Source organism: Macaca nemestrina, chromosome 12, assembly GCF_043159975.1.
Source record: "Macaca nemestrina isolate mMacNem1 chromosome 12, mMacNem.hap1, whole genome shotgun sequence".
In the NCBI taxonomy this organism is placed as follows: Eukaryota; Metazoa; Chordata; class Mammalia; order Primates; family Cercopithecidae; genus Macaca; species Macaca nemestrina.
The window spans coordinates 3,387,982-3,402,825 of record NC_092136.1 but is presented as its reverse complement, the minus strand read 5'-3'; the positions used below and the strand labels follow the sequence as shown (position 1 = coordinate 3,402,825).

At 46.4% G+C, this 14,844-nt stretch overlaps 1 protein-coding gene and 1 long non-coding RNA gene across 14 annotated transcripts in view; one reads left to right on the top strand and one right to left on the bottom strand.

The window, feature by feature from the left end:
• LOC105469740 (actin, aortic smooth muscle-like) overlaps window positions 1-9,191 on the bottom strand; it is a 40,621-nt gene extending 31,430 nt beyond the window's left edge. For 8 of the 13 annotated variants that reach the window (XM_071074104.1, XM_071074099.1, XM_071074107.1 and 5 more), the window contains exons 1-3: window positions 9,123-9,191; window positions 8,393-8,508; window positions 7,021-7,124 (exon numbers count right to left, since the gene is read on the bottom strand). The gene's annotated coding sequence lies outside the window, so the exon portion shown is untranslated. Of the gene's footprint in view, window positions 1-7,020; window positions 7,125-8,392; window positions 8,509-8,632; window positions 8,652-9,067 lie in introns of those variants that run through there. The other 5 variants (XM_071074106.1, XM_071074102.1, XM_071074100.1 and 2 more) reach the window with 4 other exon arrangements.
• A 56-nt stretch (window positions 9,192-9,247) lies between these two features.
• Window positions 9,248-14,622, top strand: LOC105469741 (uncharacterized). The gene is made up of 3 exons (XR_011610424.1): window positions 9,248-9,726; window positions 11,400-11,848; window positions 14,205-14,622. It is a non-coding gene; the product is annotated as an uncharacterized lncRNA (long non-coding RNA).
• Window positions 14,623-14,844: the final 222 nt, after the last annotated feature.

Sequence of the window (14,844 nt, the reverse complement as noted above, 5' to 3'; positions counted from 1 at the left end):
TTGGAGAGGGTTAGAATTGGAAAATAAGTTGGTAGACTGAAGTATTTGCAAAGCATTGTGTGAGCTCCAGGATGGATGGATAGATGAGTGGATGAATGGGTGGGTAGATGAATGAATGAATGAATGTTGAACGGATGGATAGATGAATGGATGAATGGATGGATGGATGGGTGGGTGGGTGGGTGGATGGATGGGTGAATGGGTGGGTGGATAGATGGAGGGATGGGTGGGTGGATGGATGGATGAGAGGATGGGTGGTAAGTCCATGGATGGATGGATGGATACATAATGTAGTCATTTCGATCCTTGCATCTCTTATACCTCTCTAAGTTCAGACAGCCGTGTCTTCACCTAGTCCATCTGTTAGAAAGAAATCTTTCAAAACAGGCCTTATAGAAAGAGAAATGATGTATCTGTCTACTCCCTACACAAACTTTCTACTATCTTGGCATCCCTTTATAACAAAGCATAGTTCAACCCTACAAGTGTGCATTGAATACTAACTTATTACATTACTTTAGCAAGTTCTTGGATCTCTCCAAGTGCACAGAGATGCCCTTGGGGGGCCCACCTTTGTCCTCTCTTCTCAAAAAGCCTGAACATCCCTGATGCCCTGAGGATGAGATCTGTTCTTCTCATGGGAAACAGATAGGATTGACAGAATTTGGCTACTGTGTTTTTCTTAAGCAAATTATTCTAAGATCCATATGGCAATGTCCCAGAAGAGAGACCACATAGACCTGCAAGGGAGCAGAATGTGTACTGCTTACATCCTTCCTCTCTTGAGAAGTGCTGGCTGGCTTCCAACGTTTCTGATGGAAAATAGGGTGAAGCAAACCCCAGATGATTTAAAGGGGCTGGGATAGGATGTTCCCTAAGGCACAACCACGGGCTCTGGGCAACACCCTGTTTCTGCTCTCAAGAAGCTCCCAGCTCATAGGAGAAAGATATTTGTAAAAAAGAAATTATTCAATGCAACAAGGGCTGTAAAAAGAGGCTACAAGGTGAGTTGACCTTTGAAGGCTTGAACAGATTCTAGGCAGGGAAACAGATAAGGAAAAAGCCCAGAGCTGGGCAGGGAGTCCTTGGGTACGTATGTGAAGGGACATTCCAATGGTCTTGGGTGTCCTCAATTCTTTACGCCCCCAGTGCTGTCACATCTGTAGGGGTTCACTGAGACATTAATAACAGCAGCCACATGGAGAGGACTTGCTTGTGCCAGACACTCTTCTAGATTAATCCAGCTAGCCTCTCAGCAACCTTCTGAAGCTGGGTAGCATCAGTCTCATTTTTTTTGTTGGGGGCAGGAGCGGATCAGGCTCAGGGGGATGAAGTGAGACCTCCAGCTATGAGAGCTGGAGTTAAAATTCAATGCCAAGCAGCTTCATTCCCTATCCTTTCATTCCATCTGAGTGGCAAATCACAAACAGCCAAAGATTCCTTGCAGCTGCTCTTGTTACAAGGTGGAGCCTATTTTCCCATGCTTAAATCTGGACTGGCCTTGTGACTCCTTTGATGGATACGGTGTGATGAAAGTGACATTGTGTGAGCTCCAAACATAGTCATCAGAGGAGGTGCAGCTTCCTCACTTGCTATGTTCAGACCCCTGGTGTGGGAGCTGGAGTTAGCCTCTTGGAGGAGGAGAGGCCACGTGGAAGAGAACCAAGGTGCCCAGCCAACAGCCAACCATCTGCTAGACATGTGGCTGAGGCCACCTTGGATAATCCACCATCAGATGACCTGTGAGGTGACCCCACCCCCAGGTGCACAAGACAGCGCAGAAAGACCAGCCAAACCAGCTCAGACCAGAAGAACCCCCAGCTGACCCACAGACCGGTGAGTATAATATGACGGTTGTTGAAAGCTGTAAAGCCTTGGTATGGCTGTGCTACGCTGCCCTGCATCTATACTCTAAACAAACGGTCCTTCCCAGACTTCCATGGTCTGCTTTCAACTGGCTCAAAGTCATCCACACACAAATACAAAGATGGAAAACACAGAGAAGCTAAGGGGATCATTGAAAATCACACTGTAACGGTCTGAACCAGAGGCCGGCAAACCAAAGCCCAGAGGCTAATTCTGGCCCACTGACTGTCTTTGTAAATAAAGTTTTATTGGAACTCAGTCACGCTCATTTGCACTCTAGCTGCTCTTAGGTTACTACGGCAGAGTTGAGTAGTTGAGAACACGTGGCCCACTGGACTAGTCTGTTCTTGCACTGCAATAAAGAAATGCCTAAGGCTGGGTAATTTATAAAGAAAAGAGGTTTAGGGCCAGGTGCAGTGGCTCATGCCTGTAATCCCAGCACTTTGGGAGGCCGAGGTGGGTGGATCACGAAGTCAGGAGATCAAGACCATCCTGGCTAACACGGTGAAACTCCATCTCTACTAAAAATACAAAAAATTAGCCAGGTGTGATGGCGTGCGCCTGTAGTCCCAGCTACTTGGGAGGCTGAGGCAAAAGAATGGCTTGAACCCTGGAAGCAGAGGTTGCAGTGAGCCGAGATTGCACCATCGCACTCCAGCCTGGGCGACTGAGACTGTCTCAAAAAAAAAAAAAGAAAGAAAAGAAAAGAGGTTTAATTGGCTTGCGGTTCTGTGGGCTGTACAGGAAGTGTGGTGCTGGCTTCCAGGTAGGCCACAGGAAAGTTACAATCATGGTAGAAGGCGCAGGGGAAGCAGGATCATCCTACATGGCCAGAACAGGAGGGAGAGAGAGGAAGGAGATGCCACACACTTTTAAACAACCAGATCTCCTGAGAACTCTATCAGGAATAGCAGCAAAGGGGAGAATTCCACCCCCAGGATCCAATCACCTCCCAGCAGGCCCCACCTCCAACACTGGGGATTACAATTCCACATGAGATTTGGGTGGGGACACAGATCCAAACCATATCACCCACAAAGCCTAAAATATTTCTTATGTGACCCCCTTACAGAAAAAGTCTGATAACCCCTCATCCAGACTTTATCCCTTAACACTGTGACAACAGTTCTCAAAGTGTGGACCCCAGACCATCAGAATTAGCTTCATTTGTGAGAAATGCAGTCCTCAGTCCTCATCCCAGATCCCCTGAATGAGAAACGCTAGGTGGGGGCCCCGCAATCTCAGTCTAAGAAGACCCCCAGGTGAGTCTGATGCCTGCCAGTCGAAGATAAGACAAGAAAACCACCACCTTCAGTTACAGAAATCTGCTGTGATTGTTGACTCCCCAGTCTGAAAAGCATGTTCTTGTGTCCTCACTCCAGCCTTTCAGGGAGGAATAATTGCTCTCAAGTCTCATTTTACTAGTTTAATCTGCCCTTAGCAAGATTGGAGGCAGCTGAGAGTCACTCGGGAAAACGCTGGCAGCCCCCAGGAGCTGCCAGTGGGAGATGCGGGATGACTATTCCTTCCAAAATAAATGGAGGGTTTCCAGAAGGCGTACAGGATATGTGGAGAGCTCCTGCGACACAAAAGCAGTCCTAGCCAAACCAAGCCCTTATATTTGAGTACCAAAGTCTGGGTGAAATAACCAACTCATCCTGGTTTGGTTTTTTCCAGTTTCAACATTGAGAGGAACCATGTCCCCACAAAACTTCTCAGTCCCGGTCAAACTGGGACAGGTCCTAGGCCCGGGACTTAAAAGGCCAGGCTTTCCTGCAAAGAGCAGGTAATATGGAGGCTGATCCCGCCCACCAGCATCCACAGATGCGTCCTACAGGTGCTGGAACGCAGAGCTGGAAGCAACCCAGTGCTCAGGGAGCCAAGGCATGGCTGGGTAAATACAAAGGCAGCTACCACCCAGTGTGGGGCACCGCCAGTGGCATTCCCAGGAGCCCCGGGAGCTGCAGGGGTCACGGGGGCATCTGAGCCAGCGGTGCAGTGGCACCTGGGCATCAGCCTGGATCCCATGCCCTGGGACAGTCCTCTGCCTTGAGTCACTGTGTTCCAGACCCGACGTCTCTCACTACAGCTTGTCATGCCTCCCACTCTACTACGAAGCCTGATTTCCACACCAGCTGCAGTTCTCTGGGTTGAGCTGAGCATCTGCAGTTCATTCAACCTTACAGCTTCTAGAAAACCACACTGCAAACCCTAACAGCCAAATGAAAGCTTCCCCAGATCTAAGCTTCTCCGTCTCCCCAGGGCTGCACCCTGAGATACACATGCAGAAGGGATTATTTCTAGTTTTGTTTTATACTGTGTTATTATGATATATTGTAAAACAAGGTATATGTAATCTAATACACGTTAGGGATGACTTTTTTTTTTTTTTTGAGACAGCGTCTGGCTCTGTTGCCCAGGCTGGAGTGCAGTGGAACCCGCATAGCTCACCGTAGCCTCGACCTTCTGGGCTCCAGCGATCCTCCCACCTTAGCATCCCGAGTAGCTGGAACTACAAGCATGCACTTGCACACCTGGCTAATATTTTGTATTTTTAGTAGAAACAGGATTTTGCCATGTTGCCCCAGCTGGTCTCAAACCTCAGCCTTAGCTTCCCACAGTGCTGGGATTACAGGTCTAAGCCATCATACCTGGCCTTTTTTTTTTTTTTTTTTAATAAGACAGAGCCTTGCTCTGTCACTAGGCTGGATTAGACTGCAATGGCATGATCATAGCCCACTGCAGCTTCCACATCCTGGGGGCTCACATGATCCTCCCATCTCACCTCCCGAGTAGCTGAGACTACAGGTGTACTTTTTTTTTTTTTTTTTTTTTTTTTTTTTGGTAGAGACAGGGACTTGCTATGTTACCCAGGCTGGTCCTGAACTGCTGGCCTCAAGCTAACCTCCCACCTCGGCCTCCCAAATGCTGGGATTATAGGTGTGAGCCACCTCACCTGGCCTTGTTTTAACAAATAAGTGAATAACCTGCTACCCAGCATAAGACATCATGTATTCTCCACACTTCTTGTTTAGTTCTTCCTCCCAAAGATATCCAGCACCCTAACGTTTTGCTTAATGATTCTCTTGCTCTTTTTAGCACTTTTGCCACATCTGGATATATCCCCAGAGAAGATATTGGTTTTGCCTGATTTGGGGCTTTCTGCAAATAAAGTAACCACCTCGTATGTTTTTTCCTGTGGCCTTTTTATTGTATTCGTCCTCTGGTGGTGCCCCCATGTTGATGTGTGTAGCTGTGGCTTGTTTTTCCCTGCTGTATAGTATTCCTGGTTCCACTGGATGAAAATGTGGTCATTTGGGCCAAGGGATATGTTTGGATAGCAACAGAAAGCTGGAAAATGGTCCTGTGGATGATACCATGCTTTGCCTGGAGGGCTTGCAGGTGGAGCCTGAACTGAATTTCAGGGGATCCAGGTGAAGTTGAACTCCCTCTGCTCCCCCTCATAGCACTCAGCCCCTTCCCTAAACACAGATCAGTCAGTTATGTAAGTAATTTGGGCTGAAGCTTGTTCCCCTGGGTGCCATGCGTCTTGGTCTAGTCCTGATGACATCACACATACAATACTTACGCATATATTTGCAGGAGTAATACGTGCACAAATCAAAACCACGAAACCTTTGGAAGGGTAGAGTGTGAGAAAACAGTGTCTTGCTCCCTCATTTGCACCCAGAATCCCAGCTCCCGTACCCCAAGTGAGCACACAGCATATCCCAGGAATAGCCTGCACCTTTGAGCCTCCAGATTTCACCCCTGGTTTCTTGGTGCAAAGCAGGTTACTTCTGTGTGCATTGCGCTCCCCCTGGTGGCTGTTCCCTAGAGCACAATTCTCACGCCTCTCAGTCCCAAATCCAAGTTTCAGGAAGGAAACGGCTTTACACACTATTCCCTCTGAAGCAAGGTTGGTACTTTCAGCCTTTCAACCTCACATAATACCTAAGAATCCTGCAACATTTTTTAAAGTTCTTAAAACAGAATCGTAAAAGGGGGAGGCAGTTTTAATACATATGTACTTAATTAAAACATCTAGTTCTGGATCCTAAGGGAATGGGGGACGCAGTCTCTGTCCTGTAGGAACAGTGAGCGTGTGTAGCACAGGGGTTGGCAAACCGTGGCCCGCAGGCCAAACCTGCCCACCGACTGCTTTAGTAAATAAAGTTGTGTTGGAACATGCTGATTTGATTCTGTGTTTATTGTCTGCGGTTGCTTTCTCACCGCAATGGCAGAGGTGAGTAATCACAGCAGAGACCTCATGGCCTACAAAGCCCCAAATATTTACTCCCTGGCCCTTTCCAGAATCAGTTTGCCCACTCCTGGGTGAGCGTTTCAGTGGAGACACCTATGACATGGACGTACGACCAGCCTGGAAGGAAGCTTCCTCTTAGGATTTGATTTTCCATCCATCCATCCCAAAACGGTTGCATACCTATGTGCCAGACATTATTCTGGCCAGAGAAGATTCTTGATGTTATTTTCAAACTTGGGGAGCTGTAGTATTTTCAGTGAGAACAGTAAGTCATACCAGTTACCAATGACCAGTTGGTCATTTGGGCACAGATGCCCCCTCTATGCTGAACTGAAACTTATCTCAGGCCCCATCACCCCCTTTGCCTGTATCCCCTGATGCTGTTGGAAGCCAACTGTGTCTTCTATGGAGGATATTGACAGTGAATTCCAGCCTGGTAGGACGGGGGAGGAAGGAGTGTGTTGGTAAGATCTGGATCTGGCTACACTCTTGCTGTTTGTCTGGGCAGAGTCTAAATCGAGCAGTGGGAGTGGAGCCAGATCAAGCCAGGTCAAGTCCCTAGACCTTGACTGGAGGCCACCTCACTGCCAGCAGTGGTAATCGGCTGGTGAGAAATGCAAATGTTTGTGAATTTCAAATATATATATATATTTTTATTTATATATATTTTTATTAAACTATATAATATATAATTAAAATATATAAATATATTTTTTCAAATATATATTTCAAATATATATATTTCAAACATTTTTGAAATATATTTTGAAATATATTTGAAATACATATATTTGGAAATAATATATATATTTTATTATTATAAATTATAAAGGGAGCACACGCCCCTATGATTCTCCAAACACCAAGGAGGCACTCACCTCCCCTCTTACCTTTGCAATCCCCAGGTGAAGAGCCAGCACCTGTTGGTGTGATTCTCAAGGGGGTTTGTGTTTATCCAGCAATTGTTGGTCTTTTTCGGGGATGTTCTCACTTCCTATTTAAAAATTAAAAAAAAAAAGATTCTGAAAGACTTAAACAGTGAAAACATCTGGGCCAAACCAGAGCTACTGAAACATGTATATGTGTGTGTGTGTGTGTGTGTGTGTGTGTGTGTATATATATATATGCAGGAACAGAAAGTCAAATACCACATGTTCTCACTTATAAGTGGGAGCTAAGCACTGAGTACACACGGACACAAAGGAGAACAATAGAGGATGGGGCCCCCTTGAGGGTGGAGGATGGGAGGAGGGTGAGGCTCAAAAAACTACCGATTGAGTACTATGCTTATTACCCGGATGATGGAAAAATCTGTACCCCAAGCCCCTGCGACATGCAATTTACCCATGTACATATATATACACACAAATATATATACACACACACATATATATACACACATATACATACCCATATATATATTTGGAAGAAAATCCCAACCTACTTTTCATTTACCAGGTGGCCACACACAATGCATGGTTGGGTCTTCCCCTTAATAAACATACCCAGATAAAGAAAATGTGGTACATATACACCATGGAGTACTACGCAGCCACAAAAAGGAATGAGATCACGTCCTTTGCAGGGACTTTGATGGAGCCATTATCCTCAGCAAACCAACACAGGAACAGAAAAGCGAACACTACATGTTCTCACTTATCAGTGGGAGCTGAACAACGAGAACACACGGACACAAGGAGGGGAACATCACACACTGGTGCCTATCGGGGGTGGGGTGGGGGAAGGGAGAGCATCAGGACAAATAGCTAATGCACGTGGGCTTAATAACAAGGTGATGGGTTGATAGGTGCAACAAACCACCATGGCACACGTTTCCCTACGTAACAAACCTGCACGTCCTGCACACGTACCCAGGAGCTTAAAATTAAAATTAAAATTTAAAAAAAAAAAACCTTGGTTTAAATGTGGCCTTGCTGGTCTGTGTTAGCCACGTTACAGAAACCCAGCCCTCTCCTGAGGGTTCTGCCAGGACCCCTGATAAGGACCCCAGGACTTGGCAGCCTGCTTTTGAGCACAAGCCCACAGAAATTACTGAATTCCAGGTGCTTTTAGAATGGAACAAGATCACAGAACTAATTTGGTTCCATTTTCACCTACAAGGAAACCCTTCTTAGTAGACGGAGGAAGAGGTAAAAAGTAGCATCAAGAGAAAACCTAAAACCGCGAACTTTCACTCACGAGAAACTTAAAGCTCCCAGAGCACACGTTCATATGATTCTCCAAACACCGGGAGACACTCACCTCCCCTCTCACCTTTGCAATCCCCAGGTGAAGAGGCAGCACCTGTCGGAGTGATTCTCAAGGGTGTTTGTGTTTATTCAGCAATTGTTGGTCTTGCTCAGGGATGTTCTCACTTCCTATTTAAAAATTAAAAAAAAAAAAAAAAAAGACTCTGAAAGACTTGAACAGTGAAAACATCCAGGCCAAACCAGAGCTACTGAAACAAAGAACTGCTTGAAAATCATCTATAATGCAACCCACCCACAACCCTTCTGCTCTTTTCATTAGAGAATGGATTGTTCCATATAACTGAATAATCCGGTTAACAAAAAACTAGGTAGAGCAGAATGTTTGTTTGTTTGTTTGTTTGTTGAGACGGTGGAGTCTTGCTTTGTCGCCCAGGCTGGAGTGCGGTAGCGCGATCTCGGCTCGCTGCAAGCTCCGCCTCCCGGGTTCACGCGCGATCTCGGCTCATTGCAAGCTCCGCCTCCCGGGTTCACGCCATTCTCCTGCCTCAGGCTACCGAGTAGCTCGGACTACAGGCGCCTGATACCACACCCAGCTTTTTTTTTTTTTGTATTTTTAGTAGAGCCAGGGTTTCACCATGTCAGCCAGGATGGTCTCGATCTCCTGACCTCATGATCCGCCCGCCTCGGCCTCCCAAAGTGCTGAGATTACAGGCTTGAGCCACCGCACCTGGCCGAGCAGGATGTTTGTAAATGCACCAAGATCTCTAAAGGGCGTTACAAACCTTCCTGCCTTCCTGAGCAGGGATGCTGGGTGTCAGGTGGCCTCTTCTGGGTGGCTCAGGCCATCATCATGCACAATAATGGCTCTGTGCTGCAACACAGCCATGACCTCAGGGGCCCCGCCCTGTGCGGGCATCAGCCCCTGGCAGCGGTGGCCCCAGAATATACCTTTTTGCTTTTATGCTCGTGTTTCTACTTTATCTATATCCATCGTTTTGGTTGTTTTGGAGTGTGTGACCTTCCAGGGATCTGTCCTGCCAAGGACAACAGAGGCCCTAAGACTTTTGCCGGGATGGTTGAGACACTGGGAGGCTGAAGAGAGAGCTCAAAGTACGGGGCATCCCTGCCCTCAGCTCTGAGCAGGGGAGGCCTGGGAGGTCTCTTGGGGATACAGGAGCGGTAGCCGCACATGTGGAGCAGGCAGGAGGGTCCAGGTCGTCTGGCTGGGACAAGATAAGGGCAGAGGAAGGTGCAGCTCACCTATGTGGGCGGGACATTCACCTGGGCTGAAACGATAGTACCAGGCAGCTGTGGAAGGACACGGGGCAGCTCAGCGTGGAGATGCTGCGCATTTCAACGAGATGATTGAGGCTGTGCAAACAGAAGGTAGTCAGGACTGCTGAAGCCCGACTGATAGGCATGATGGCACTGTCTCTGCCAGTTGGGAGGTGAACGCAGGGGGCCTCCGTGGAGTTGTTCACGTGAAAACAAATTTGAGATGGAATTTTGCTACCTTGCCCAGGCCGTACACAAACTCCTGGCCTCAAGCGATCCTCCTGCCTCAGCCTCCCCAGTAGCTGGGCCTATGGGTGCCCGCCACCACACCCTGCTGGAGTAGTGGACTTTAACATCCTCACTTCCATATGTCGGGGGCCAGTTCCTAATGCCACCTCCATAAACATCACGTGATGGCCAACCAGATGTTGACTGTTATCACCCGGACTTAACTGGGAAACCCTCTTTTTTCTCCAAATTTGCTGCTCTAGATTCTAAGGGTCTGGAGGACAGAGCTTTGGGACTGTTAGAATTCTATCAGAAAAAAAGAGACAGAAGGCTATAAGTACGAGTGTGGGCCGGGTGCTGTGGTTCACTTCTGTAATCCCAGCACTTTGGGAGGCCAAGGCAGGAGAATCCCTTGAAGCCAGGAATTCAAAACCAGCCTGGCAACATAGCAAAACCCTGATTCTACAAAAAATTAAAAAGTTATCTGAGTGTGGTGGCACACACCTGTAGTCAAAGCTACTCAGGAGGCTGAGGCAGGAGGATCCTTTGAGCCCAGGAGTTTGAGGCCAAGGCTGAGGCGGGCAGATTACCTGAGGTCAGGAGTTCAAGACCAGCCTGGCCAACATGGAGAAACTCCATCTCTACTAAAAAATAAAAATAAAAACAATAACCTGGTGTGGTGGCATGCACCTGTAGTCCCAGCTACTCGGGAGGCTGAGGCAGGAGAATCACCTGAACCAGGGAGGTGGAGGTTGCAGTGAGCCAAGATCATGCCATTGCACTCCAGCCTGGGTGACAGACTAAGACTCCGTCTCAAAAATAAAAAAAAGAAAGGAAAGAGTGTGGTGGGAGACAGAACTTATAGCTTCGTGCTTAAGCATGAGGACCCTAGTGCTGGGCAATAAGGATGTTGGCTCTGCACTTGCTGTGAACTGGACAAAACTGAGACCTGGCACTGCTATTCCCCCCTTGTTAAGTGGGAGCAATGTCAAGCGTGACGCCTACCTAGCTCAGGGAGTCTGAGTCACTGTACAGCAAGGACTGAGATGAGGGCCTTGCCCTTGGTCAGGGAGTAGTAAATGCTGGTCATCACCAGGGGCCTGGGTTTCCAAGCTCCCACTTTTGTCGTTTGCTCAGGGGCTCTGTCCCCCATCAGCTCCTTCTGCATCCGCAGGGTCTCTATAAAAAGCCACTGCAGCCACTGCCCTCCCAACAGCACCTCCCTCTAGGAGACCCCCTTACAGCTTTCCTGTTGCAGGCCCCTGTCCACACCTGTGTTTCTGGTCCCAGCCCAGCCTCATCCTCTGCAGGTGCATTTGCATGAGCTGCCTGGCTTTCTTCCCTTCCTAGTGAAAAGATATCATCTACAGACATGAAATGCATTCATTTCAGGTGCAGAGGGATGACTCACATTTGCCTACTCCTGAGTAACTGGACCAAAGCCTGGAATATTTCGTGTGTCCTCAAGGCAGCACCCTGTTCCCTTCCAGCTAGGTTACCCCACCCAGCTCCATGGTCCCTGGAGGTAACCATGCTTCTGTCTTTAATTATAATAGTAAGTCCTTCCTGCCCTTGGCCACCATATAGAGGAACTCACATGGTACACAGTCTCGGGTCTGCTTCCTTCGCTCAACGTCCCGTGTGCAGACTCAGCCGTGCTGCTGGACGTAGCCATTGCTGCTTTCTTGGTTTCTTTCAGTTGCCATGCGTTTTTTCCATTGTGTGGCTGTACTTCAAATTATTCATTCTACTGCTGATTGATATTCGGGCTGTTGCCAACTGTTTCTTTTTTAAACTATTTACAAATAATGCCACTATGAACGTTCTTGCACGTGTCTTCTGGCGAGCATGAAGGTTGCATCCCTGGGAACACTCCCAGGAGTAGGGTTGTTGGCTCACAGGGTACATGAGCACTTGGCTGTAAGAGACGCTGCCAAACGATCTCCCCAAGGGGTTGTTCCCATGTGCACCCCATCGGCAACCGGAGAACACATCTCTACAACAGGTAGGCTTCTCAGCCTTTTTCTTTGCCATTCTTGTGAAGATGCAGTAGCTCCTGGTGGTTTTAATTTGCATTTACCCGATAACTAATGATGTTGAGCATATTTTCACTTACATTGGTCATTTTGTCAAAGCCTCTGTCTCATCTTAAAAGCATCAGCGTGCCAGTCATTTTCTCCATGATTTGTAAGAACCTCATATATATATATATATATATATATATATATTTTTTTTTTTTTTTTTTTTTTTTTTTTTTTTGAGATGGAGTCTCGCTCTGTCGCCCAGGCTGGAGTGCAGTGGCCGGATCTCAGCTCACTGCAAGCTCCGCTTCCCGGGTTCATGCCATTCTCCTGCCTCAGCCTCCCAAGTAGCTGGGACTACAGGCGCCCACCACCTCGCCCGGCTAGTTTTTTGTATTTTTTAGTAGAGACAGGGTTTCACCGTGTTAGCCAGGATGGTCTCGATCTCCTGACCTCGTGATCCGCCCGTCTCGGCCTCCCAAAGTGCTGGGATTACAGGCTTGAGCCACCGCACCCGGCCAGAACCTCTTATATTAAGTTGGTGACAAAGTAGCTGCAGTTTTTGTCACTGAAATAGCAAACGCCGCAATTACTTTTGCAGCATCATAATATAATGTGGATGTGAGTCCTCCAGGGGACGGAAGTGTCATTGCAAATAACTTCCCCCTCTTGGTGAATTGCCTTTTCATTCTCGTAGCATTTTCTTTTGATGAAGAGAAGTTCTAATTTCATCAATGTCCACTTTTTTTCCTTTTCTTTTGTGGTTAGTGCTTTTTATCATCCTGTTTAAAAATCTTTGCCTAACCAAGATCCTTTTCTTACATATATTTTTAAAGATTTTATGGGTTTGCTTTTTCCATTTAGATTAATAATCCATTTCAGTTTTGTAAATGATACGAGTTGGAGTCAAAATTCATTTTTCTCCATTTGGGTATCTATATGACTCAAAAATTTTTATTGGTTTTTTAACTGCTAATTTTTTCATTGAAAATATTCTTCATTTCTCACTTGGATGAAATGGTGCTGTATCACCAGTCTGATATGTAACCAGTATGTAAACACATCAGCAATATGTAAATATGGCACACCTGTTTATTTATTTAGCTCTTCTTTAATTTCTCTCAGAAATAATTTGTGGTTTCCAAAATACAGTAAGTCTTCCATATTTTTAATTAAAATTTCATTCTAAGTCCACTGTGTTTTTGACACAGTAAATGTTATCGAAAAATTGATATGATTCCCTTTTTGCAAGAATAGAAATAAACTAGATTTTTGATATGGACCTTGTATCCTGCAACCTCACTATTAGTTCTAGTAGCTTTTTTGTAGACTTCTTAGGATTTTCTGCACAACTATTGTGGGGGACTGTCAAGACCACCCTCAGGTCTGATGATTCCCTAAGAAGGCTCAGAAAACTGCAGCTTCCAGGGAAAGAACAAAAGTCGACATCAGCAGAGGGAAAAGGTGCATGCGAGTGGAGTCTGGGGGAGACCAGGCATAAGCTTCAAAGGGTCTCTCCCAGTGGGGTCATGCAGGACATGCTTAATTTTCCCAGCAACAAGTTGTGACAATACGTTTGACATGTTATCAATGAGGGAAGCTCTTTTGAGATTAAGCAGCCAGGACTTTTCAGGAGTGCTGGCCTTATACCATATCCAGCCTCTGCTTGGCATGGTCAAAATTCCAGAGTTCCAGAAGGAAAGCAAGTGAACCAAAAGGCATACTATTTGTATCAACAGTCTAGGCACAGTGAGCTACTCGTGTCAATCACAGTGGTGAGAACCCTACCCACATCTAAATTCCCAGATGCTACTTAAGGGCCTACCTTGAAGGCAGACCTTTCCAAACAGAGTAGTTAGGGCCTGTTGTGTTAACTCTTTCCTACATAACAATCTTGTAAGTTGTACTAATTTACTTATTTATTCCTAATCTAGGTCTTTTTAAATTTTTTTCTTGCCTTATTGCAATCTCTGTGATCTCTAATATCATTTGGAAGACGTGACAGTGAACATTCTTGCCATGTTCTTGATCTTATGGGGAGAGAATCCAATATCTCACCATTAAGTATGAAGCGAGCTGTAGGTTTTCTATGGATGTCTTTGATCAGATTAAGAAAGTTTGATTCCCTATCTATGAGAGTTTTTATCATGAATTAGTGTCCTTTTTTCTCCATCTATTTGATTTAATAAAATGGTTTTTCTTCCTTATTAAGTTAATGTAATTCATCATCAGTTGACTGCCCTGTTATTTTTGAGAGCTTCATAATATTCTGCCATGTGGATGCACTTAATAAACCAATCACCTATTGATTTGCATAACTCGTTCCCAATCTTTTCACAGTTTTTTGCACAGGACACTGCAATGCACAGCCCTGAACTTGCAGCCATTTTGAACATGGCAGGATACAACTGTGAGGACACTCCTAACAGTGGGATATGTGGGCATCTGCACCCATCACACCAGGATCCACCACACCCTGGAGATCTTAGTGTATTCCAAGGTACAGAGGGCCATGGTGACCCTCCCTGCAGCTCCCTGCATTCCTGTCCAGGGAGGAACAGCCAAGATGGTTCTGCAGACGCCTTTGCTGCCCTCCTCAGGGTCATCTCCAAGTCTTAAAGGGAAGGCAGCCGTTCCTGCCTCTACTCAGCCTCCACAGCAGCATTTCTCATCTGCAAAGCAAGTCAAGAATGAATTCTTTCTCAAGACAGAGTGGAGTTCACTCCCAGTTAAAGAAAAAAATAATAACCACGTAATTCAAAAGACTCCCGCCTCCTCCTCACTTATCTAAGTCTGTAGCCTTCCAAGTGTGCTCAGGGGTAAGAAGAAGTGAGCCAACAACACGGAAACCAGTTCCAGAATTGGCACTTCCATTGCAGCTAAGTGTTGCAAACAGTTCTGCAGCTGAAATCCCTGGCCAGAAAGCTTGGCGGTCGATGTCTTGATGATCTTGGCCATGGGGATTTGCATCCATAATTCT